Raw genomic sequence first — 26,136 nt, 5'->3', positions numbered from 1 at the left:
AGGTCGTGAAGAAACAGCTGCAGGTCGATAGAGGTCGGGGAGAAAAGCAGGCAGGTAGAAAGAGGTTGTGAGGAAACTGCTTTGGGTATATTGAGGTCCAGAAGAAACAGCTCGTTGCATAACATATGTTGAGAGAAAATACAGGAAGGTATATAGACTGATGTCAGGAAGAAACAGCCTCCGGTAGACAGAGATCAGGAGGCAAGTGCATGGGTAGACAGAAGTCGGGAAGAGAGCCTTGAGTATAAATATAGAGATCCTCAGAACAAAAGCTCGGTATAGGTCGAGAAGAAAGAGGCAGGTAGACAGAAGTCTGGAGGAAACAGCCACAAACATAGACAGAGGTTGAGAGGATACAGTTGCAGGTTGAAAAAGGTCTGGAAGAAACAGCTGCAGGTAGATAGAAGCTTGAAGGAGAAGGTTACTGGCAATACAGTTTTAGAGGAGACGTCAGGCAGAAATACAGAACATAACCAAAAGTAGAGAGTTTTGGAGAAAACAACTAGAGGTAAATCAAAGCAGTGTATCAGCAGAGGTAGAGATAACACAAACAGATGGATGCGAACCTTCAAGATGCTGCCTTCTCACAGTGAATAGTTTATCGGACCTGCATGACGGTGCTTCGATGAGTGTTTGCAAGCGAGTGTTCATTCATTCCAATTTTGACGTAAGTAGCAAATTGCTTACTTCTTTTATACATGTGACGTCCTTTAGTGGACTACTTCTTTATTATTATATAGTCTACTTCTTCAATTTAATATTGTGTACTGCTTCTTTACTATTATCGAGTCTACTTCTTCAATTTAATATTGTGTATACTTCTTTAATATTATATAGTCTACTTCTTCAATTTAATATTGTGTACTACTTCTTTACTATTATATAGTCTACTTCTTCAATTTAATATTGTGTACTACTTCTTTACTATCATATAGTCTACTTCTTCAATTTAATATTGTGTATACTTCTTTAATATTATATAGTCTACTTCTTCAATTTAATATTGTGTACTACTTCTTTACTATTATATAGTCTACTTCTTCAATTTAATATTGTGTACTACTTGTTTACTATCATATACTCATATAGTCTACTTCTTCAATTTAATATTGTGTATACTTCTTTACTATTATATAGTCTACTTCTTCAATTTAATATTGTGTACTACTTCTTTACTATCATATAGTGTACTTCTTCAATTTAATATTGTGTACTACTTTACTATCATATAGTCTACTTCTTCAATTTAATATTGTGTACTACTTCTTTACTATTATATAGTCTACTTCTTCAATTTAATATTGTGTACTACTTCTTTACTATCATATAGTCTACTTCTTTAATTTAATATTGTGTACTACTTCTTTACTATTATATAGTCTACTTCTTCAATTTAATATTGTGTACTACTTCTTTACTATCATATAGTCTACTTCTTCAATTTAATATTGTGTGTACTTCTTTGCTATTATATGGTCTACTTCTTCAATTTAATATTGTGTACTACTTCTTTACTATCATATAGTCTACTTCTTTAATTTAATATTGTGTACTACTTCTTTACTATTATATAGTCTACTTCTTCAATTTAATATTGTGTATACTTCTTTACTATTATATAGTCTACTTCCTCAATTTAGTATTGTGTACTACTTCTTTACTATTATACAGTCTACTTCTTCAATTTAATATTGTATACTACTTCTTTACTATTATATAGTCTACTTCTTTAATATCATGTACTGCAGTCTACTATTTTCATTATTTTCATAATGTTTACTTCTTCAATATAATATTGTTTGCTGCTTCTTCAATATAATTTAATTAATATCACAGTTTATGACATTGATATAACTAGGGCATGCCCGTACTATATATATGCCCGTACTATATATCTATCTAAAATTATATCCCCCCCCTCTATTTACATGAAATGGTTTGGTCCATTCGCAACGCCAAAGCGAACGGCGAACGGCTTGCGAGTACAGTGACAATCCCCCCCCTCTATTTACATGAATGGTTTGGTCCATTCGCAACGACCACAGAACCCCCCCCTCTATTTACATGAAATGGTTCGGTCCAAAGCGAACGGCTTCCGGAGTTTGGTAAAGAAATCGCCATCGCGTACACAAACGCGCAGGAAAGCGAATGAATCGCAAATTCGTTTTTATTAGTTTTAAAACATCGTTTAACGCCAACATAGCGCCAACATAGTTTGCAAACGTGAAATAAATGAATACGCTCTCAAATGTGCCATCCGAGGCAGAGTGTGTCCGCCACGTTCGGCACACGCGCTAGTTCGCTGCTCTCTGATTGGTTGAATCGTTTTTTGGACATCGCTCGGTAAGTAATTGTCCGATTAATATGAAACCTTGAAAAGGCACATCCTCGGGTCCCCAGCAATATACCTGGCAAGTTAAAAGTATATCGGACCCGTGGTTGTCGAGAAACAGCGGTCACAGACAAACACACAGACAGACACACACACACACACACAGAGATTGCTGGAATTATAGATAGATATAGTCCACCACTCCTTTAATATCGTATCGTGCTGGTGTTGGGCTAGTGGCTAGGGTGCCAGCTTAGGATCCTAGGATCCTGGGTTTCCGAATCCCGGTCGATTGCTGAATTAACGCCAGGGGGGTTGACTCAGCCTGTCATCCTTCCGAGGTCGGCAAATTGAGTACCAGTTCACTGGTAATTCCCTGTTTGTCGTAAAAGGCGACAAAAAGGGTTGGCGGCAGGAAGGGCATCCGGCCGTAAAACATTGTTTCAAAAAGGGGACCAACAAAAACAACAAAAGGGTTGGCGGCAGGAGGGGCATCCGGCCGTAAAACATTGCTTCAAAAAGGGGACCAACAAAAACAACAACAACCACGGTGCCCGAAAAAGGCCAACCCCCGCTTTGCAGGGAAAAATGGCCTCTAAAGGTACGACTTCATTAATTTGACTATTATTAGATAAGTGTGTGTTTGTTTGACGTTTATGCATTCCTTACCCATTGCATGGATTGAGTGGAAAACGGCTGGTTGTACTCGGGGTGTGCACAGAAAGGTTTTCGGTTGTTAAAAAAAGTCATAGCCTGAGGGTTCAGGGTCGGGGGAGCACCCCAATTATCTCTACATAAAATTGTATAATGTAGCGCCGCTCCTGGTAGGGGTGGGTATTACAAGTCCTCCCATCAATAATTCTGGGATAATTAACATGTCCGCGAGGACGAGTTCTTCACTACTATCAATAAATTTACTACAGTACTTCATTCATAAAATATAATTTATATCTTCATTAATATTATATAGTTTACTACTTCATCAATATCATATAGTTTACTACTTCATTCATATCTGCATATAGTGTACTACTTCATTAATATTACTAGTGAGATAACCGTGCTGCGCACAGGTGGGAGGGCAGAAGCAAACAGGCAATGCAGATACGGCGAATGCTAAAGCATGAAACCAATAAATTCCACATTCCTGTAGCACCCTCAGTCGCACGTCAGAAATGGACAGCAAGGTCGTGAAGGACTTCCATGAAAAACGTACCCGTTTGCAAACAAACGAGTATGTTCATGTATAGAAACATCGATCGTGGGTCCGTGGCGAATCTGCATATGGCGATCCGCGAAGTTCTCATTCAGAAAGTAGAAACCATCACGGCAAGTCGTCATTCACTTGAAATCGATCTCATTTTTCATTCCAAATAACATATCTCCAATCACAAATTAATCACAAAATAAACTTTTAACAACATTGTTAATGTTTCCTTCATTGTAAAAACTACCAAGTCAACAGTTAAAAGGATTTTGAGCTGATAGGTGTTACGGCCTTGGCAAGATAGATGGAGACAGTGATCTGTTAGCGTATTCACTGCCCAAATAGCTATGTGGAATTCTCTCATACAGAGATTAAACCCACGTCATTTGAACTTTGGCCGAGGTCATTATTTACTTTTAATGATGTTTATATACGAATCAAAAAGTAGATAATTGGTTTTGGGTTGTCCTTTCCGCAATATCTCGTGGGATTGTGAGTTGGAGAGACGAACGTGATTGCGGGGAGGGGGTTGGCATTCTCTCAAGCAGGGATTCAACCCATGTCCTCATAAAAGGTCTTTGTCCGAGGTCACCGAGTCCGATCAGTGCAGCCGATTGGTGCAGCTGTGCAGCATCGGTGCAGCCGTTGGTGCGGCACCTGGGAAAATAATGTTATGCGGGAGTCCAAACCTGAAAATGCTGGAGGCCAAAGCTGAAATTGGAAAAACAATATACCCTATTTTACTCCAGGAGATCCCAGGATTACCCACCCAAAATATCGTTGCGATCGGTTCAGCCGTTTTTGCAGTACCTTCGAACAGACGGACGGACATTTGGTGAATTATAGTAAGATATATTTTAATACTTTATTAACATCATATAGTTTACTACTTCATTAATATAATATAGTTTACTCGTTCATTAATATCTGCATATAGTGTACAACTTTATTAATATCATATAGTTTACTCCTTCATGAATATAATATAGTTTACTTTGTCATTAATAGAACTAGCAATTTGGCGGCAGGAAATCACCCGTGGGGATCGGTACCCACCCTACGGGCAGGGCTTCAATTGGGAGGCCCAAATGAAAAGGTAAAATATCAGAAGTTGAAGGTTTTTAAAATTTTAAACAATTCATATCAACATCCGTTGAATCATATCACACGCAAATCATCAAAATCTAAACAGTACATGGCACCCATTTTGAAAAAAGATTGAATTCTGCAAAACGGAAGCGGCCGCTACACATCTTTCTCAGTCGCATGTTTATGTGTGAAGAGTGCGCGCCGAATCTGTAACACGGAAGCGGCCGCTACACCTGTTTCTCAGTCGCTTTGCACACGCTGCCATGTTACTTCGGTGCTGCACGTTTATATAGGAAGAGTTCGTCAGGAGTCGATCTACTCTCTCCTGGTACGTAGAATAAACAGTATTTGTAGAATTTCAACAAAAGCCACATCACTGTTCATATCGGTAAATATTATTCCATCGTGTTTGGAAAAACTGGAAAATTGGAAAACTTGGAAAAATTGGAAAAACAATGTAGCATATTTTACTCCAAGGGGTCCCAGGAATACCCACCTAAAATATCGTTGCGATCGGTTCAGCCGTTTTTGCGGTACCTTCGAACAGACAGACGGACATTTGGTGAATTATAGTAAGATGTTATGGTTTAGTTAAATCATATCACATGCAAATCATCAAAATCTAAACAGTACATGGCTAAACAGTACATGGACGATCACGTACCACGTACGTCTCGCGTCTCGCTCGCTCTCATGTTGTCCCGATAATGATCCTTCCGCAGGTTCACCTACGGAATCCTTGTTACGACTTTTACTTCTTCTAGACAGTCAGGTTCGCTCATCTTTTCGGTGCACCAGCACGACCTGAGAACGGCCCGTGCAGGGGCTGATCCGAGGATCTCATCAAACCGTCCGATCGGTAGTAGCGACGGGCGGTGTGTACAAAGGGCAGGGACTTAATCAACGCGAGCTGATGACTCGCGCTTACCGGGAATTCCTCGTTCGTGGGACACTGTCTCAAGCCCCAGTCCCCATCACGGATGGGGCTCAGCGGTTTACCCGACACTGACGGCGAATAGCAAGGTCCACGCTGGCCCGTCCAGTGTAGCGCGTGCGGCCCCGGACATCGAAGGGCATTAAACGTTCATTAAAGGATTACGAAACGAAAAACATTACGAAATTACGTTCACACCGTCACGTCAAACACTACCGTGAACACATACATCGTCGCAACATCGTCACAATGAGAACATCGTCACAATGAACGTTATGCGACCGTGAATGTTATGCGGGAGTCCAAACCTGAGAATGCTGGAGACCAAAGCTGAAATTGGGAAAACTAAATAGCCTATTTTACTCCTGGAGATCCCAGGATTACCCACCCAATATATCTTTGCGATCGGTTCAGCAGTTTTTACGGTACCTTCGAACAGACAGACAGACGGACATTTGGTGAATTATAGTAAGATCGTCACAATGAGAACATCGTCACAATGAACGTTATGCGAACGCGAATGTTATGTGGGAGTCCAAACCTGAGAATGCTGGAGACCAAAGCTGAAATTGGGAAAACTAAATAGCCTATTTTACTCCCAGGGGTCCCAGGATTATCCACCCAAAATATCTTTGCGATCGGTTCAGCAGTTTTTCGGTACCTTCGAACAGACAGACGGACATTTGGTGAATTATAGTAAGATATAGTTTACTAATTCATTAATATCACATTTTAAAAGACTTCATCAAGATCATACAGTTTACTACATCATTAATATAAGATCGTTTATCACTTCATTTGTATAACTAGGGCATGCCCGTACTATATATAAGCTAGGACGTGCCCGTACGTGGGTGCCCGTTCCTTGCCAAAAAAAAAAAAAAAAAAAAATTTGTGTAGGGGTGTGTGTGTGTAAACATCCTAGGGCGTGCCCGTACGTGGGTGCAAAAAATCATGCGTGCAAACAACAACAACAAAAAAAAACTTTGAAACCACGTGGCAGTAACGACCACAGAACCCCCCCCCTCTATTTACATGAATGGTTTGGTCCATTCGCAACGACCACAGAACCCCCCCCTCTATTTACATGCAATGGTTTGGTCCATTCGCAACGCCAAAGCGAACGGCGAACGGCTAAATCGCCATAGCTCGGTAAGTACTTGTCCGATTAATTTCAAACCTTGAAAAGGCACATCCTCGGGTCCCCAGCAATATACCTGGCAAGTTTCAAGTATATCGGACCGGTAGTTGTCGAGAAATCGTTGTCGCATACATACACACACACATACACACAGAGATTACTGGAATTATAGATAGATATAGTTTACTACTTCATGAATCTTTATAGTTTACTGCTTCATTAATATCATATGGTTTATTACTTCATCAATATCATATAGTTTACTAATTCATGTAGTTTACTACTCTGTTACTAGCATGGAGTTTTTACTTTGTTATTATAATATAGTTTACCTCTTTATTAAAAGAATATAGTTTACTACATAATTATTCCAATACAGTTTATGACTTCATTAATGAAATAAGTTCACTACTTCATCAATATAATTTAGTTCACTACATCGTTAATACTCTTTAGTTTACGACTTCATTAATATCTGCATATAGTTTACTACTTAATTAATATAATATAGTTTACTACTTCATTAATATCATGTAATTTATTACTTTATTAATACAATATAGTTTACAATTCCATTCATATCATTTAGTTTACAAGTTCATTAATTAAATATATTTTATTACTCCATTAATATAATGTTGTTTACTACTTTATTAATATCTGCATATAGTTTAGTCCTTCATTAATATCTGCATATAGTTCAGTCCTTCATTAATATCTGCATATAGCTTACTCCTTCATTAATATCTGCATATAGTTTACTACTTCATTAATATCTGCATATTGTTTACAACTTCATTAATATCTGCATATAGTTTACTACTTTATTAATATAATAGACTTTGCTACTTCATTAATAGTCTACAGTTTTCTACTTTATTAAAGTCTGCATATAGTTTACTACTTTATCAATATGATATAGTTTACAATTTCATTAATATCATTTAGTTTACTACTTCATCAATTAAATATAGTTTATTACTTCATTAATATCATGTAGTTTACTACTTTATTAATATAATATAGTTTACTACTTCATTAATATCTGCATACAGTTTACCACTTCATTAATATCCACATAGTTGACTACTTCATTATTGTCTGCACATAGTTTACAACTTCATTAATATCATGTAGTTTCCTATTTCATTAGTATCTGCATATAGTTTGCTACTTTATTAATACATATAGTTTACTGTTTCATTAATATAATTTAGTTTATTACTTCATTCATACAATATAGTTTACTACTTATTTAACATCATCGTTTACTACTTCATTAATATAATGTAGTTTACTACTGCTTTAACGTCATATAGTTTTCTACTTATTTAACGTTCCTGTGAATCACCCGTGGTAAGTTTTTGGCCCAAGTTGTTCACGCACCCGCTCATGGCCTGACGTGAAGTTAGACCGAGGCTGATTTGGGCAGGCATTTGTAATTTGTTCAGGGTGATGTCAATTGTAAACTCCCATACTTCCCTAGTTTACTACTTCATTATTATCTGAAACCCAGACAATATGGCTCAAAGGCAAGTCATGTCGGATCTAACATAGTGTGGTGAAAAATTTGATGAGAACACACCATTCCACTCTCTATATCTCTTGGTAGGATGTTGGCGCACAGTAACTTTTTGAATAGTTTACTTTTCCTGGCAGTGGCTTCATTCGCTCACAGTGCGTGTGCTGTTTAATAGGTAAGTAGACCTACAATGCGATTATTAAGGAGACACGCGTAGGTGGAAACAGAGGAGCGTGTAGTGCGATTTAGGGGGGGCGCTGACAGCCCACCACTTTCAGCCCTGGGACTAGCTTTTGCTATTCACAACACAGCAACGGGGTGTGCGTTTGTTCAGCAGAACACACACACACACACACACACACACACACACACACACACACACACACACACACACACACACACACACACACACACACACACACACAGGCTTTGCCAAGGAATATTATTTTTCATGTTTCACTTGCTCTAAAACAAATTGCCTTTGTTACGTCTGTGGTTGTGGCGGTGTCCCTTTACGTTTTTATGCTGTCACGCTCCCGCTCTGCCGGTGTTCCGTGATCTCCATCCCGCATCCATCCGCGGGTACAGTGTGTTTGTTATGAACTCCCGCCACGTGCACCTCCCTGTAGAACACCCGCCATTTCATCACTTTAGGTTATTGGGGGGGGGGGGGGGGGGGAATGCGAGATATCGTTGGTAGAACTTTTTACTCAATTGTGTGCGAAATAACAGAAAGTCGAATAAAGTTTTGAACTTTATAAAGTAATTTTTCGTTTCGGGGGGTAAAGGGTAGGGTGTGCCAGAGCTCTGTTGTAGGTGGGGGGAAGGGTGGGAATTAATTCAGGGAAGGTACCCCTGGGTCCTGCTCTAGTTTGCCATGTGGGATTTGTTTGGGAAGGAGGGTGGGTGTTGTTTGGGTCTGCGAAATCTGCGTGTGTGTGGGGGGCATTGCGGAGTGCAGAAAGGGTACCTTTGCATGGAAGGTACCCCTGGTTCCTGATCCAGTTTGCCATGTGGGGTTTGTTTGGGAAAGAGGATGGGGAGAGTGGGAGAATTAAACATAGTTTGCGAGATTGCGATGGGGAATGCGGACTATACAATTGCTCACTTTATCTGGCTTCCCGATATATAAGCACGGTCTCTACGGTACAAAAGGTGCGCTTATCCCAAGGAATTCCATTTCCTTCTCACCCCCCACAATCCTTCGTACTCTCTCCAGCACCGTACCCTCCCCTCCAGCCATGACAGGGATTTAACACATTAGGAACATGGCACGAAAATATGATCGGATTTTTGTCACCCTACGGGCGTGGGATCGCTCCGCCAACGAAAGCGCGTGGTGTGTGTGTGTGTGTGTGTGTGTGTGTGTGTTTGTGTCTGTGTGTACGCGCCCCGAGGAAAGAAAGGGCGGCCAGGTAGAGATCCGTCCATGGAGGCGACAATTTACAAACGTCCTTCGAGTGCTTCAGGCAGCGGCTGCTCTCCTTCGCCGTAGCCTATACCACCCCGCAACCCCCACCTCCCCAACCCCCCCTTGTCTGCAGCCCCGAACCCCTACCCACTCCGGCAGCAGGCACAGTCGGAAGTGCATTGCTCACTTGCGAGCCACGGCTGTCCTCCTCTCTCTCTCTCTGTCCCCTCTGTCTGCTGCTCTCACTTCCGACCCCTCCGTCCCTCGCTGTTCCCCTTTCGAGCCCTCCAGTCGGCCCGTGCCCGTCTCCGGCGACCGTCCTCAGCCGTGCTGTGGCGCAGTGCTCGGTACGTGGTTTTTTCACTTTTTAACTGTAGCCTACTCTTTCCAAGCGACGCTCACCTGTGATGTACGTGCGGTATATAAAAATCCAGCACGTGACGCGCAGTTTACTCGCCAATGAACGGAATAAAAAGTTGCAAAATATCAAACGATGTATAAGTAACTCCTTTCACCGCGATTACGGAATTGTACGCCTGTTGTAAATATATACGATCCGTTATAGATTTTTTTTTACGGGACCAAATATATTAATATAATAATTAATTGCTTCCAAAATGCTGAGGTTGTGATGAAACTGTGAACTAATTAATTTGTTCAAAAAGGAAGACACCTGCATGAACTACATGGATTATTGTACTGTATATAATAATTATTGCACAACAAGGCGTTCTACCTGGGCTCAGGACCGACGTGTCGACCATCCTGGACTGTCCCGGATAAGCACCGCTCGCTCGGTGCCCGACATGTCCAATCTGAGCCTCACCTGTTGGGCATCTATACTATACCTATATATAGTTGTTGCATGTTTCCCTCACGTTTGAAATATGGATAGTCCATACTCATAAAAAAAGAAAATTACTTTGTACAATGACGTCCTGTCCGTAGGAGAAGAATCCCATTACGTATACTTCTATTTATCCGATTTACCTGTGCCTGCAGGGCCTGCAGGCCGCAGTACAGGTGTTTACAGACCGGTGATTAAGGTATCATTTGAAGTAATTATGACGTGGTACAAACGTTAACACAACAATAGAGAAACAAAACGACTCATTCGGACAACTAGGTCTTTCTATTTGTTTCGTACAATCAGTGACGTATAATTGATTTATTAGCATGACGTTCACATGATCAAATTTCGAATGCGTTATCACACACACACACACAGTTGTTATCTACCTGTACTAGAATCCTCTTCTTTAACCGTGTATTCTCCTTCGTGGATATGTAAAGCAGCACGCTGAAGGGCCCCGGTAGGAAGCCTCGAGGGAAGGGTAGACTAGGCGTGGACCCAAGGGAGTGATCGAACAGCGTGACCCGAGGAAGTGAATATACACTTGGTCAACCTGAAGAATCCTTGCACAACGTTAACCTGAGTCATCATTGCACAACGTTAGCCTGAGTTATCCTTGCACAACGTTAACCCGAGGCATCCTTGCACAACGTTAACCCGAGTCATCCTTGCACAACGTTAACCCGAGTCATCCTTTCACAACGCTAACCGGAGTCATCCTTTCACAACGTTAACCAGGGTCATCCTTTCACAACGTTAACTGGAGTCATCCTTTCACAACATTAACCCAAGTCATCCTTGCACAACTTTAACCTGAGTCATCCTTGCACAACGTTAACCGGAGTTATACTTTCACAACGTTAACACCTGAGTCATCCTTGCACAACGTTATCCGGAGTCATCCATGCATAAGGTTGTGCACTGTATGTATATATATATATATATATATATATATATATATATATATATATATATATATATATATATATATATATATATACTGTATATGTACAGTAGGCATACACACGAGTGTATGAGGATGAAGATCCGGATCCGACGTCTCAAATGGAGTCCTTAGTGCCGTTAAAAATCCGCTGCCGTTCGTCTTCTGCGCCTCAATGGGCCGACGACGGACAAGGAAGCGCGCTCATTCCTCCTTCATCTGCGGCCAGCACTTCCTCCGATAGGCATCTATCGGGGCGAAGGGACAATAGGAGGTGGAGGGGCGGGGGTCTTCTGCGTGAGCACCAGTTGCGCGGAGTCGCCTTGTTGGGACGAATCCTCGCCCTGAGGTCCTGATGTCAGGTCAGCGCAGGTTTAGTTCACAACGTCCGTACGAGCAGCTCTTGGCATCTTCGGTTAGCGAGGGTCTTCGTCCGAGAACTTACGACGACGTGAAATAAACGTTATTACAACTTTTAAAACGCCGGTTGTTTTGGACGCTGTCCCGACGTTAAGCGGGACTCTCCGAGACGGATAGACGAGTTTGTGCTCGACGTGCGTTTTCGTTACGATACCGCCCGCTCGCCGTAAGTCGATCCCGGAGTCCCGTCGGCTCCGCGCTCGCCCTTCCCGTGGCCCCGGGAACCCGGGGGGTGCGTCCCCGATCGTAAAACGTCACTCAAAGGGACTCTTTGTTGGTTCCGCCGGTCGGTGGTCCGGGTGTTTAAAATGGTGCTCGCACAGGTAAACGCCGTTGCAGCGAACGGGACCCACCGTGCCTGCAGCGAGAAGGTTCGACCTGTCTGGTCGCTAAAAGCGGTCGACCGAGCTCAAGACCGCCACATTTAATCGACGGCAGCGCATCGTACACGTCACTCCTCGTCCGTACGTGGTCAGTGCACGTGCGTGCTGCGTTCAGGTAGGTCCGACTCGCTCCCGCTGGTTTACATGTGGACAGAGTGACGTCACGCTCGGTTCCAAAACGTCTCCTTGGACAAGGATTCCGACGGTAAATAAACGTTTCCGATATTTAAACGTTTGACAAATATACGTGGAACCCTCTATATATATATATATATATATAATATATATATTAAGATTTATTTACTTCGGTACCCAGAGCTGATCAGTAATTACGTGGCCCAAATCAGACGTTTATAATAAAACGAGGATCATAGTTTAGTTATAAAATGAGGATCATATGTTGGGAAAACAAAATCGAGTTAATTTGATGTTTACCATGAAATGTCGAAGAGTGTCGAACTTTTAAAAATAATTGTTTATTTACCGCTGTAAATTGCGTGTCGCCCCCATGTCCAAATCAAATGCGTTGGTGTCTGCAAACGTCACGTGAGCTTGAAAAATATTCCGGTAAAGCGTTATTAAACCAAGTTGGCTGAAAGGAGCGGATAATTAATTATTATTATTATCATTATTATTAATATTTTATTTTTTACATTGTATACATTATAATAGGTTTTAGATTTATCAAAACACAGGGTACGACTTACTACTACCAGGCTACTACTAGTACTACTACTACTACTACCACTACTACCTCTCCTCCTCCTATTCCTACTACCACTCCTCCGACTAATACTATTACTACTACTACTACTACTGTAGGGTTGTGATGAGAATGTAGAGGTTATTCTTCGTTATATTACAAAAGTACACTACCACCCCTACTACTATGCCTACTACCACTATGTCTACTATCACTACCAACACTACCACCCCTACTACTACTACTACTACTACTACTACTATTACTACTACTACTGTAGGGTTGTGATGAGAATGTAGAGGTTATTCTTCGTTATATTACAAAAGTGCACTACCACTCCTACTACGATGCCTACTACCACTATTTATAATATCACGACAAATACTCCCACCCCTATTACTACTACTACTGCTTCTACTATTACTACTACTACTACTACTACTACTACTACTACTACTACTACTACTACTACTACTACTGTAGTGTTGTGATGAGAATGTAGAGGTTATTCTTCGTTTTTTTACAAAAGTGCTCTAACACCCCTATGCCTACTACCACTATTTCTTCTACCACTACCAATACTACCACCCTTACTACTACTACTATTACTACTACTCCTCCTACTACTACTATTACTACGACTACTCCTCCTACTACTACTATTACTACTACTACTGTAGGGTTGTGATGAGAATGTAGAGGTTATTCTTCGTTATATTACAAAAGTGCACTACCACTCCTACTACGATGCCAACTACCACTATTTCTAATACCACTACAAATACTACCACCCCTCTACTACTACTACTGCTGCTACTACTATTACTACTACTACTACTACTACTACTGTAGGGTTGTGATGAGAATGTAGAGGTTATTCTTCGTTTTTTTACAAAAGTGCTCGAACATCCCTATGCCTACTACCACTATTTCTACTACCACGACCAATACTACCACCCTTACGACTACTACAATTACTACTACTACTCCTCCTACTACTACTATTACTACTACTACTACTGTAGGGTTGTGATGAGAATGTAGAGGTAATTCTTCGTTATATATTACAAAAGTGCATAACCACCCCTACTACTATGCCTACTAACACTATTTCTACTACCACTACCAATACTACCACCCCTACTACTACTACTACAAGTACTACTTTGATGGCCCCTTTTATTCCTAGTTTCCTGCGGCATCGGCCAGGGATCGTTTTTCACCCGAGTCTTTCACGAACCGGCTGGCCAGGCCTGACGTTCGATGAAGGTGGCAGGAATTTGTAGTTTGTTCAGGATGCCGGCGATAACTCACCTCTTCGCCAAAGGCGCCGTGGGATCTTGGTCATGCACCAATGTCTGCTGTCAGCAGACGGGTCCTCTTCCTGTAATTTAATATCTGTCCGAGGGACGTCAAACTTATTTGATGGGGCGACAGTTTATATATAGCTGGGTCAGGATTCAAACACACCTCAAAGCTATCCTGATAAGTTTATTTATTTACACACAGGTATGCAAACCTATAAACAAATGACGAGGAAAAAGCAAGGTGTATGCTGCACCTAAACTCCAATAAATTGTTTGTCGTTATTTCATTGGTCGGGTGTTTACCAAGGTAATATTTACACAGGTAAAGGTGAATTTTTATTTATTTATTTAATTCAACAGGAGGCACGTTCGACGGCACCTAGGAATGTGAAACGAGGCATCTGGAGGGTTTTGATGAGAATGTAGAGGTTATTCTTCGTTATATTACAAAAGTGCACAATGACGTTATGATAGGGAGAGAAACGGATTGCGCAGCAGCACGAGGCACAAGCAGTGAGTGATGCACGAGTGCGCTGATGTCGCTCGAGGAGCGACCTGGGCCTCTTGCCTTTTGTCCTCGGAGAGAGGTGCTCACTCAACCTGAACCCGACTCTGCCTTTCATGTGCCTGGGAACGGTGTGATGCCCGCAGCTCCTGCACCTTCCTTCCAAGCCTTTTTGTTTTTTACTTTGCCAAAAAAAAAAGGGCCGCACCTCATTCTCTCTCTCTTTCATTCATTATCATGGAGTGCGCTGGTGTGGTGGTGCTCTACTCCATATGGAGTGATGGCACGTAATAATATGAGTTTACTTACACAGGGGGAGACCAATCAGCCTTTCAAGCCTCCGCAAAGGTTGCCAACCTATGGTTGCTATTTGTTCATTAGCCCGTCCCCTGCACGGCAGGAGACGAGGGGGGAGAGGGGTTGCAATCGCTTCTGTATGTCTGTCTGTGTGTGTGTGTACCTGTCCGGGCCATAACCGTTTTACCATTTGAGCTAATGTCATCACATTTTCACCAAAGCTTTATTATGATAATACGGAGAAGGCAAATTAATAATTTTGTAAAAAGGTCAAAGGTCAGAGGTCAGTGTCACATAAGATCATGAATTTTCATCCAATTGACATGAAATTTCAATTTACCATTTGTGTTTTGGCATCAAATTTTCAACAAAGCTTTATTATGAGAATACAGAGAAGGCAAATTCATAATTTGCTCAAAAGGTCAAAAGGTCATAGGTCAGCGTCACATAACATCGTCAATTTTCATCTGATTGACCTTAAATTTAAAGAATTTGCATAATGGGTCACTTGGTTCACCAATCAAAAGCTAGTTGTCCTTTGGAACGACTCTGGTGGGTTTCGAACCACTGACCTCAGAGTGGACACTCATTGAGTGGACACTCTTGATGGGATCATTAAGCCACCGAGTGTGGTTTTGAGCGTCCATCGTTTCATTCCTCCCTTTCTTTTTTTCTGCCTTTCACTCCCCGCTCTGCTGCTGTGCTCGCCTGGCTCGGCCCAGGTCTGCAGGGTCTGCCCACCCATGGGTAACCACACGGGGAAATATCTCTTGCAGGTGATTGGCGATGGAGGGATCGGCCTGTACGTTTGGAAGGTCATGTAACGTCTCTAATTTGTGACGTTCACGCGTCATTTGGTCGACTAATGTTTTTCGTCGGGTTGAGAAACCAGTTTCAGTAAAACGTGACATAAAGGGGAATAATTTAAAAAAAAAGACTTATTTTTTAGTTATTGAAGAAATGCAATCTCTGATTGAAGAAAGGCACATTGGTATATTAATGAACGTTTGTGAAAATTCAACCCGGCATGCGATCATCACCCACACTAATTATTGTTCGTATTTCAGAGGTTCTTGTAGCTTGTTACAGAAATAAAAAAACAAACATGCAATTTTAATCCATTTTTACTCAAAACCTTTTACAAAGAAAAACAATAAAGAGCAATCAGAGATTGCAGACCCCTCGCCAGGATGTGTTTTCAGTGGTTTTTAAGGCTTTTGTGTTAAAACAAATATGGCGGCCGAACCACGTGACCGATGACATCATCATTATTTTTTCTCCACCAATTTATCCCTCGATGATGCTCAAGAAATTTCATCTTGGTCGGATGAAGTTTTGTACTTGTCGAAGTATGACGTCATAATGGAGGCACCATTGACATCATCATTAACAGATGTTATTCCACATTGAGAGTTCTTTACAATGAGCCATGTCCCAATTTTCTCTATGCAGCGTTTTCGGGGATGTAGAGGGCAAGTTTTTTTTCGGTTTTTCCAAGATGGCTGCCGAACCACGTGACAGATGACGTCATCATTATTTTTTCTCTCTGCAAATTTATCCCGAGATGACGCTGAAGAAATTTAATCTTCATCAGATGAAGTTTTGAACTTGTGGAATTATGACATCGTAATAGAGGCACCTATGACATCATCATTAACATATTTTATTCCCCATGGAGAGTTTTTTACAATGAGCCATGTCTCAATATTTTCTATTCAGCACTTTTGGCGATATAGAGGTGCAAAGTTTTTCGGTTTTTCCAATATGGCTGCCGAACCACTTGACCTATGATGTCATAATTATCATTAAAAAATTATACAGGTGGCGGTGCACCTATGGTGGAAATTTCCTGTCAATCGGACCAATGGTTGCAGAGAAAATCATATTTATTCTGTGCGGACAAACAAACAGACAGACAAATATGGCGGCCGAATCCCCTCTCCTCTGGCGAGGGTAGTGACAAAATGATGCAGAGATGTCTATTTATTGCTCTCGCAATTTTTATGTTTCACAGGCAGAGTGATTCATCCTTGTGTGCCATTTTTAACCACTCACTCATTCATTCAATGATATAAATGTGTTGAAGCGCCTGTGTGGGGTAGATAGCTGAAATTTTACATACCGATGCAACTCAAAGCTAATATCCCAGGAAAATGACGAAACAGTCGGAAAATTTCCGTAAAATAAAATATCCGAGAATAAAAGTCTGCCATTGCAGCCTCAGTCTGCTCACTGCTGGTCACATGACACGGGGCAATGGAGCTGACTCTGGAACTGGTTTCTAGGCAACGATTACAATTCCTCTGCTGTTTCTTATTTTACAAGTTTGCCGTATTTACATTAAAAATTACTCCAATATACTTGTAAACTTTTAAATATCGAGTTCATTCCAAACATTAATTATTGATTTACATGAGTTATTTAGCTATTTGCAGAATGCAAGCACAATGGACTTTAAAAACAGTCGAAGTGAGACCGCACTGTATCCATTAGAAAGGAAACAAAAACAAGTGATTCCAATGTGTGTGTCAATGATCTATGATGTGTCAATGATCTATGATGTCAACAAGTCAATGATCTATGATGTGTGTAAATATTAATATTTTAAATAATTGTGATTTACTCAGTAGTCACATTAATTAGCAATTTGTTAAGTCCTAAGTAATTGGATTTATGATAGCGCACTTTATGTGTTGGATATTTAACTGTACCCTTCTTGCATTTTGGATCACATGACTTGCAATTTTTTTTGGTTATTGTTTGATTAAGTTAATTATGAATATGCAACATTTTTTGTTTGTGTATTGGCCTCCATGCCATTGTAGCTCGTGCTCTTGAATTTAAACTCTTCCACAAACTACTTCATTAAATATATAAAGGGTACATTTATGATGTTTGGACAGAGGATGTACAGGAGTAGCTGCTTGCAGTGTGCAAGCTTGCACCACTAGAGTATTAGCATATATATATATATATATATATATATATATATATATATATATATATATATATATATATATATATATATATAGATATATATATATATATATATATATATATATATATATATATATATATATATATATATATATATATATATAGATATATATATATATATATATATATATATATATATATATATATATATAGATATATATATATATATATATATATATATATATATATATACTGTATATATATATATATATATATATATATATATATATATATATATAATATACGTGCATATATATATATATATATATATATATATATATATATATATATATATATACTAATACTCTAGTGGTATGCATATGTAGAATTTATATACATACACTACCAGTCAAAATTTAAGTACACTTTTACTGTTAAGTACACCAGTAAAGTACCTTAACCTTTGACCTCACACACATAATTACATATATATATATATATGTATATATATATATATATATATATATATATATATATATATATATATATATATATATATATATATATTGTTACCTGTTCCTCCCCGACCTCCTGGTCTCCATATACCTCCAAACCCCGAGAGGAGCCACGGCAGAAAAATATGTTATTCCGAATATTGAAACCACACCAATGGTTATCCACAAACAAAGAATATATTAAAAAGCATACAGGAATAACAATACAACAATGATAGCAATCAACCATACAATCAATATATCTTAAGATGGTACCCTCTTCTCAAGTAACATAACTCATGATACTCCCAGTGAATGGAACAGAACACTCCTCAATGTCTCTATAACTCAGAGGGGATCCCGGCGAAGAGGCGATGAGGCGAAGAGGTGATGAGGTGATTAAGGAGGTGTAGGCAAGGCGTGGACCGTCACGTGGTCCAAACCAACAGCAAACTGGCGGTGGAAAGGGAAATCCCAAAGACGCAATCCAGACGTGTACATTCACCATTCAATCAGCGAACCGTAGTGTAATTTTCAGGCGCCGCTTTAGTGCACACCCATCCCCGGCAGACCATCGGAGGGTGAGACAAGCTGACGTGGCAAAAACCTTTTTCAGTGAACGATGCGCGAGGTTCAAAATGGCGGACGGCTCTTACTCGAGCCGAAGCCTCTAGGTGAGGATTCTCCGGAACCTCAACGCCTATACCTGACTACGCAGGTTCTTCAATACTCCAGCGATAACACCAATCGCACCAGATTCCTGTCAAGGAGACTCAAAGTTCACTCGCGACGTTCGCTCGACCACGCTCGCTACAGAGCTTCAAGACAGGCGCCTTTCCACTTTTTCCTCACGCCTTCTTCTTCCTCTCTGTCATCGTCTTCCGGCTTCCTGTCTCTTTTCCATGAGCACTTTTAACCTTTTAACCACAATAACCATTTCCCTTAAACAACAATAACCATAATAATTAGAACCAACAATAATAATAATAACAACAATAATAATAAGTGCCGAATCCATAACAATATATATATATATCACATAGATAAAGGTCTTTCTAACTCCACACTCACTGACTGACTCCCTCCCACTAAAATAAGTGTTTAGTACTTTCTAATCGAGCAAGAAGATGACATTTTGGATAGTGATGTAATTTCGGTCCAGAATTTCAGGCAAAATAATCACAAAACTGTCTGTAAATTAACATATCCGAAACAAAAATCGACCTGTAGAGCTTCACTCCCACCCACAGAAGGGCACGTGACCGGAGACAATGGCACATCACATGATCTTGCATGGCATGATCGCTTCCCAAGGCAGCTGATGTTTCTCGGTTTTCTGACAATATGATTAGAGAAGTGTCTGTGGATTTTGTTCATTTACAGACTGCGTACAGCAGTAGGCTGTAGAAAACATTTATCATTTATGCATTCATTAATGTGTTTATGGACAGTGTACAGTGATGTTAAAGTGCATACTTTCAGTATTGCATGTTTTCCATATTTCTCATTATTACCTCCGCCACAAAAGGTGGATGGAGGTTTTGTTTCCACCCCTGTCTGTTTGTCTGTTTGTCTGTTTGTTTGTTTGTTTGTGAACAAAATATCTCAAAACGTTTTTGATGGATTCAGACGAAATTTGGCAGAGATGTAGGGTATGTCACAAGGACGAAATGATTAGATTTTGGTGAAGATCCGGATTCGGATCCGGCTACTAGAATTTTTAAAGTGATACTTCACCATTGGGGGATGGGGCCAAAAACGACACATAACAGGATATCTCAACAAGTTGTGGACGGATTTGAATGAAACTTGGTGGACCGGTTGGGTGTCTGACAAGGACAAACAGATTCGATTTTGGTGAAGATCTGATTATGGATTTGGATATGAGAATTATTTAATTTTTAAAGTGATTCTTCACCATTGGGAGATGGGGCTAAAATCTATATATAGCAGGAGACATCAAAAAGTTGTGGACGGATGGTTTTGATTAAATATGATTCTGTATTGTGATTTTCTGTTCTACTCTGGGATACAAAACGTAAACTGTTCACTTGGCGGAGGTATGCTCCCTACTGAGTGCCGTTCTAGTTTATATAAAGTGTATCTACTAATATATTATTGTTTCATCAAATTATTTATGAATAACCAACATTTTTAGCTTATGTTTTTTGGTTATGGGTAGGTAGGTAGGTGTTTGGAACTGAACCTATTTTTCCCATTTGTCTAAACTAAACAAAGTTCATGAATCACAAGTTTGCGAGTTTGCCAGGAACATAACATAGTGCTCCGGTACTTGAAGTTAAATAAAGCTGATCATCAACAAAAACATGGAATTTTGTTCACTATGTCTGTGATGTCACCCGATGTCTATGATGTATGAGATCACTGAGCTGGGAGAGGGGCGGAGCTTGCATTGTGCCAGTGGTGTACGTCACTCCCTCAGCCTGGAGCAGGGTGGAGCTTGGACTGCACAGAAATAAAGAGGTCATGCTGGTCATTTACTCTTCATTTAATTGATTTATTTAACTGACTGCAACCATGCAGCACTAATAGATATATATATATACATACAGTCACGTGAAAAAGTAATTACACCCCTTGTAAAGTTTTGACTTTTTCAACATATTTCAACATACAGCTATTTGATCTTCATTTCAACAATATTGAAAGATAAAGGTGATATAATATAACAAATATCATGAAACATTTACATTTTGTAGTCCATTGTATAATTTAAATAGACATAAATGCAAATTTCGCATGTGGAAAAAGTAAGTACACCCCTACATTTATCACTACTTCAAATACCTAAAATTAGAATCAGGTGCACCAGCTCAGGTGAAAATAATTAGAACATCGTTAGAGAGGATCTTGGAGGAACCTGTCTTATTTAAACCTCAGACATTTAGTTTGGGTTGCTCTTTGTTGTTGAAGTGTGTGGCGTCACCATGCCTAGATCAAAAGAGCTCTCTGAGGCCTTCAGAAAGAAGGTTATAGATGCCTACGGGTCTGGGAAGGGTTTTAAAAAGATCTCCAAACAATTTGAAATCAATCATTCGACTGTCTGGAAGATCATCTACAAGTGGAGAAGATTCCAAACAACTGCGAACTTGTTCAAGCCAGGCCACCCCAGCAAGTTCAGCCCGAGAGCAGACCGCAAGATGCTGAAAGAAGTCTCTAACAACCCCAGAATGTCATCACGGGACCTACAGGTAGCTCTTGCCACTGTTGATGTCAAAGTGCACGCGTCTACCATTAGAAAGAGGCTGCACAATTTGATCTACATGGGAGGTGTGCCAGGAGGAAACCTTTGCTGTCCAGAAAGAACATCATGGCAAGACTAAAGTTTGCCAATGAACACCGAGGCAAACACCAGCACTTCTGGAGCAATGTGCTCTGGACAGATGAGTCAAAGGTAGAGCTATTTGGCTACAGTACCAGAAGACATGTTTGGCGAAAACCAAAGACAGCATTTGACCAAAAGAACCTGATACCAATTGTAAAGCATGGTGGTGGAAATATTATGGTTTGGGGGCAGCTTTGCAGCATCAGTGCCTGGGCAGCTCACCATCATAGAATCCACTATGAATTCTTCATTGTACCAGAGGGTGCTTGAGGATAATGTGAGGCCATCTGTCGGAAAGTTGAAGCTCAACCGCAGGTGGACCTTGCATCATGACAATGACCCTAAACATACCAGTAAATCCACCAAGGAATGGCTGAAAAGAAAGAAATGGAGGGTTCTGGAATGGCCAAGTCAAAGCCTGGATCTAAATCCCATCGAGATGTTGTGGGGGGATTTGAAACGAGCTGTGCATGCAAGAAACCCCTCAAACATCGCACAGCTGCAAGAATTCTGCATGGAGGAGTGGGCAAAAATTTCTCCCAGTCGATGTGAGAGACTGGTAGACAGTTATAAGAAACAACTACTTGAGGTTGTTTCTGCCAAAGGGGGCAATACCACCTATTAGAGCCAAGGGTGTACTTACTTTTTGCACGTGCGAAATTTGCATTTACGTTTATTTAAATTGTACAACGGACTACAAAATGTAAATGTTTCATGATATTTGTTATATTATATCACCTTTATCTGTCAATATTGTTGAAATGAAGATCAAATAGCTGTATGTTGAAATATGTTGAAAAGGTCTAAACTTTACATGGGGTGTACTTACTTTTTCACGTGACTGTATGTACATATGTATTTGTGAATACTCTGGAAAATGTTAAGCAAAGGAATCATATTAAATCAGAAAGAAGACACGCTAAGCACAAAAAGGAGAATCCTTTATTGACCCTGACGTTTCGGGAGCAGTCTAGCTTCCTCAGAGACAATAATGGAAAAACAGTTTACAGTAAATTATGTTGTCATTTGAATTTTGGCTGTTGAAGAGGAGCTGAGGGGAGGGAACCAAAACATGGCTCGGCATGTTGGATTCTGGATCGGGCTGCATCCACCCTTGTCTGGGGTGGTTGTTGGTCTGAGTTGTTTGCATAGGTGTCTGCCTAGGGCTTGGTAAGCCAGGTTGAGGTCAACATGCCTGTTCATCGACCGGTCATCCAACGACTATGCCTCAATAACCTCCGGCATGCCTTTGAGCGGGCTGTCCCCATGACTATTGCTTGGCCCCATGAGAAGGTGTGGTGCAGGGTGTGGTTGTGTATGGCCGTGGTGGATTGGTCGTTTCTGGCTTCCGCGCAATGGTGTTCAGCCATCCTGATTACCAAACGTTTCCCCGTTTGACCCACATAATGGTCCTGTCTGCCCACCTTGTCTTTTGGTTTTGGCAGCGATGTCTGAAGTCACATTGGGTTTATGGACAATACAGACATCATAAGGGCTGTAGTAGGTGATTGGCAGGTTAAGATGCTGTTCTAATGTAGGGGACTATCCTGTCTCCGTGGTCTTTGGTCATGACCTGCCTTGGTTTCATCTTTTCATTGCATTCCTTGATGATCTGTCGGGATAATGGTTGACTGGTGGCAATTGATTTTGAGTGTTGTGTGCAGACTTGCTGTACACTGTTGACCCGATTTGGCCATTAAGTTTTCTATGGGGTAAGACATGTAAGAAAAAATGCAAGTAGAAATATATATACATCTATGTATACAGTGCATTCAGAAAGTATTCAGACCCCTTCACTTTTTTCACATTTTGTTATGTTGCAGCCTTATGCTGAAATCGTTGAAATTCATTTTTTCCCTCATCAATCTACAATCAATACCCCATAATGGCAAAGAGAATACAGGGTTTCAGAAAGTTTTGCTAATTTATTAAAAAAAAAAAACTGAAATATCACATTGACATAAGTATTCATACCCTTTGCTATGACACTTGGAAATTTAGCTCAGGTGCCTCCCATATCTCTTGATCATCTTGGAGATGTTTCTACACCTTGATTGGAGTCCACCTGTGGTAAATTCAATTGATTGGACATGATTTGGAAAGGCACACACCTGTCTATACAAGGTCTCACAGCTGACAATGCATATCAGAGCAAAAACCAAGCCATGAGGTCGAAGGAACTGCCTGCAGAGCTCAGAGACAGGATTGTGTCGAGGCACAGATCTGGGGAAGCCGACAAAAAAATCTCTGCTGCATTGAAGGTTCCCAAGAGCACAGTGGCCTCCATAATTCTTAAATGGAAGAAGTTTGGAACAACCAGGACTCTTCCTAGAGCTGCCGCCCGGCTAAACTGAGCAATCGGGGGAGAAGGGCCTTGGTTAGAGAGGTGACCAAGAACCCGATGGTCACTCTGACTGAGCTCCAGGGATCCTGTGTGGAGATGGGAGAATCTTCCAGATGGACAACCATCACTGCAACACTCCACCGATCTGGGCTTTATGGCAGAGTGGTCAGACGGAAGCCTCTCCTCAGTGAAAGACACAAGAAGGCCCTTGGAGTTTGCAAAAAAAGCACCTAAAGGACTCTCGGACTGTGAGAAACAAGATTCTGTGGTTTGATGAAACCAAGATTGAACTGTTTGGCCTCAATTCTAAGCGTCATGTCTGGAGGAAACCAGGCACCGCTCATCACCTGCCCAATACCATCCCAACGGTGAAGCATGGTGGTGGCACCATCATGCTGTGGGGGTGTTTTTCAGCAGCAGGGACTGGGGGACTGGTCAGGGTTGAGGGATCAATGAACGGAGCAAAGTACAGAGATATCCTTAATGAAAACCTGAAACTGAGTGCTCAGGACCTCAGACTGGGTTGAAGGTTCACCTTCCAACAGGACAATGACCCGAAGCACAAAGCTAAGACAATGCAGGAGTGGCTTAGGGACAACTCTGTGAAGGTCCTTGAGTGGCCCAGCCAGAGCTCTGACTTGAACCTAATCCAAAATCTCTGCAGAGACCTGAAAATGGCTGTCCACCGACAGTCCCCATCCAAACTGACAAAGCTTGAGAGTGTCTGCAGAGAAGAATGGCAGAAAATCCCCAAATCCAGGTGTGAAAAGCTTGTCGCGTCATACCCAAGAAGACTCGAGGCTGTAATCGCTGCCAAAGGTGCTTCAACTCAGTACTGAGTTAAGGGTCTGAATACTTATGTCAATGTGATATTTCAGTTTTTTCTTTTTAATAAATTTGCAAAACTTTCTAAAATCCTGGTTTCTCTTTGTCATTATTGGGTATTGAGTGTAGATTGATGAGGGGAAGAAATGAATTTAAACGATTGCAGCATAAGGCTGCAACATAACAAAATATTCAAAAAGTGAAGGGGTCTGAATACTTTCTGAATGCACTGTGTATATATATATATATATATATATATATATATATATATATATATATATACTGTATATCTATATATATATATATATGAAGGAACTGCGCTCCAACGCGAGTCGAAAGAATTGACGCGACCAAAGACGGAATTCGTCCGAGTTGCTTTATTGAAACAAAACAGCTCAGGTATTCTGACAAGCCCGTTTTTCGGGCAACAATATATATACACATTTATGTCGGGAAGTTTGCCCGGCAAAAGCTATACCGGGCATGCCCGGGTATCAAGGGCGAGCCTTGGAAAGGCGAGTCTGGACCTGCCCGGGCGTGTTTGGCTGCGGCCTGGCAAGTCGAGGCTGGGCGTGCCCGGGCGCTCTGGGCGAGCACTGGAAATGCGATAGCGGGCATGCCCGGACGCTCTGGGCGTGCCCTGGAAAGGCGATAGCGGGCATGCCCGGACGCTCTGGGCGAGCCCTGGAAAGGTGATAGCGGGCATGCCCGGACACTCTGGGCGAGCCCTGGAAAGGCGAGAGCAGGCATGCCCGGGAAAGACGAGACCGGGCGTGCCCGCGAGGTTCGGGCGTGCCCGGGAACAGTGAGTCCGGGCATGCCCGGGAGAGGCGCGTCTGGCCGTGTTCTGGCCGGTGCAAGGCGATTATGTACATCCAGCGGTAACCGCTACACACGCCCCTCCAGAATCGACCTGCACCGGCAGGGTCAATTTAAGGGGGGTCCGGATGACCCGGCCGAAGCGACCCCTGGAGGGTCGTGGGGAGGGGTCTGACGTGGTGGTGGGTGGTCGAGCGGGGGGAACTGTGGACGGGGGGCGGCCTCGCCGCGGAGGAAGGGCCAACCGTGGTGGTCGGTCGACGTCCATGTGCGCCGGTTTGAGGCGGTCCACAGAAATCCGGTCCGGCCGGCCGCCGAAGTCGA

The 26,136-nt window shown here is 41.4% G+C and overlaps 1 protein-coding gene across 11 annotated transcripts in view; it reads left to right on the top strand.

Annotated features, from left to right (window-relative positions):
• The first annotated feature begins 536 nt into the window (after nt 1–536).
• LOC137423011 (protein phosphatase EYA1) overlaps nt 537–26,136 on the top strand; it is a 311,146-nt gene continuing 285,546 nt past the window's right edge. For 6 of the 11 annotated variants that reach the window (XM_078774785.1, XM_068109765.2, XM_078774784.1 and 3 more), the window contains exon 1: nt 9,807–9,983. The gene's annotated coding sequence lies outside the window, so the exon portion shown is untranslated. Of the gene's footprint in view, nt 668–9,800; nt 9,984–26,136 lie in introns of those variants that run through there. The other 5 variants (XM_078774783.1, XM_078774780.1, XM_078774781.1 and 2 more) reach the window with 2 other exon arrangements.

The sequence above is a fragment of the Myxine glutinosa genome, chromosome 3 (genome assembly GCF_964187855.1).
Source record: "Myxine glutinosa chromosome 3, kmMyxGlut1.1, whole genome shotgun sequence".
NCBI classification, from domain to species: Eukaryota; Metazoa; Chordata; class Myxini; order Myxiniformes; family Myxinidae; genus Myxine; species Myxine glutinosa.
Note: the sequence above shows the minus strand (reverse complement) of the source record. Positions and strands in the feature narration are given on the sequence as shown.